We start from the raw sequence: 2006 nt of genomic DNA, 5'->3' as shown, positions 1-2006 counted from the left end.
CTACAAAATATATGTTTGCATGTATCTGAACATACTAAACTAATCCAGCCTGTTGAAAGAACATAAGGTAAAATTAATATTTGATATTTTAATGCATCAGATGAAAGTAAGATGCACCAGCTGACTGTAATTAAATTTATACTACTTATCTATTTGGGCTTGGTGATCATCAAAATACCACATACTAAAGTGTTAAAATTGGATGGTTGAAATAAACTCATTTGACAATTTCTTTTACTTCATAAACTCCTTCATATAATCTCCCCAAATTGTCATTAGCATTGTGATGGTCAGTGATTCATGATAAGAATTGATCAGTAGTAGATTGTACTAAAAAATAAATGATACATTGAGTAATCAATTTCAGAATTCTTTCTATGACTTTAAACCTTACTCAGATGAAACATAGAAAGTAACTGAGGAAATATTAACAGTGATTTTGAAATCACTTAAAATTCATTTTCGGATATTTTTCCAGATTGGTTAGAAAAATATATGACCAGAATACTATTCTCGATGAGCTCTATAGGTGTAGATTTAACCACTGTATTCTTTTGCCTTATATAAAGAGAATTAATATAAGAAACACTGAAATATTGCTAATTAGATTGGGCTCTGGCTTCAGCTCAGCGGAGGGCAAGGCGGCCAGGACAGCAGCTCCCACCCTGCACCATGCAGGCCATCGAGTGTGTAGTGGTGGGAGACAGAAATGTAGGTAAAACCTGCCTATTGATCAGTTACACAACCATGAATTTCCTAGGGAATATATCCCCACTGTGTTTGACGACTACTCTGCCAATGTTGTGGCAGATGGGAAACTGGTCAATCTGGGTTTGGGGGATACAGCTGGACAAGAAGAGTAACATATTTCATAGCCTGTCCCATTCGCAAATAGATGTATTCTTAATTTGCTTTTCTCTTGTGAGTCCTGCACCGTTTGAAAACACTGGAGCAAAGTGGTACCCTGAAGTAGGACACCAATATCCCAAAACCCTCATCATGTTAGTGGCGACTAAACTTGGTCTCAGGGAGAATGAAGCCTCAATCAAGAAACTGAAGGAGAAGAATCTGACTCCCATCACCTCGACACAAGGTTTGGCCATGGTAAGAAAGTTGGTGCTTTAAAATGCCTGGATCGCTCCCTTATCACACAAGGAGGGCTCAACACAGTGATGAAGGTGTTAGAGGAGTTCTCTGCTCCACTCTCATCAAGAGGAGGAAAAGAGAATGTCTACTGTTTAACTGTCTGGGGCCCTCTCCTGCCCAGTGCCCCTTGGAACCTTTGTACACTTTGCTCAAAAATGGTGGAACCTGCGCACTCAATTTCAAGTTTTTGTGACAGATTAGTTTTTTCATAAAACTACTTTGAACCAGTTAGTAATTTTTAGGTTTTATTTGTTTAAAGTGTAAAACCTCAGTCTTACCCATTATATTAAAATTTAGCTCTAAAATGACAAGATTTCTTAAAGCCGTATTTTTCAAGAGCTCCTATTCTTGCTCACATTAAGCATTGCCTAAATACTTTGTGAATTAAGTTGCATTTTGCTGAGAACAGTAAGCCCCAAACCACTCAAGACCTTTGTCTTTAAGAAGAGTCTGCAGTGTCTCTTTGGAAATACAGACACTTCCGAAGAAGTTTCTGATATGGAAAGCAACACAGCCTCCTTCCTGAAATGTTGCTATCTAACGCACCTCTAGTTTATCAACCCCTATCTGCTCCCTAACACTGTACTGAATGTCATAATGGGATGAGTGTAATGGCTCAACTCTTTGGATCAATCTTTTTTTTAATTTTGTAGTGAGATTTAAACAAACAATTAAACAAACAAAGAACAGTGTATTCGCTTTTGCTGAGAGTTTGAACACACCTCTTACTCCTGTGTCCCTCTGGCAAAGTGTCTGTTCTAACCGTGTGCAGCAGGTGTAGTGATCCGAGGTTGAAGAGACTATTTTGACAAAACCTGGAGATTATTTATACCATATTGTACATGCCATAATTAAAATGA

General features: G+C 37.8%; 1 pseudogene; it reads left to right on the top strand.

Annotated features, from left to right (window-relative positions):
* The first annotated feature begins 672 nt into the window (after positions 1-672).
* On the top strand, positions 673-1339 carry LOC132018707 (ras-related C3 botulinum toxin substrate 1-like; annotated as a pseudogene).
* Positions 1340-2006: the final 667 nt, after the last annotated feature.

This window comes from Mustela nigripes, chromosome 5, assembly GCF_022355385.1.
Source record: "Mustela nigripes isolate SB6536 chromosome 5, MUSNIG.SB6536, whole genome shotgun sequence".
Lineage (NCBI taxonomy): Eukaryota > Metazoa > Chordata > Mammalia > Carnivora > Mustelidae > Mustela > Mustela nigripes.
This window is presented reverse-complemented; position numbering and strand designations above follow the sequence as displayed.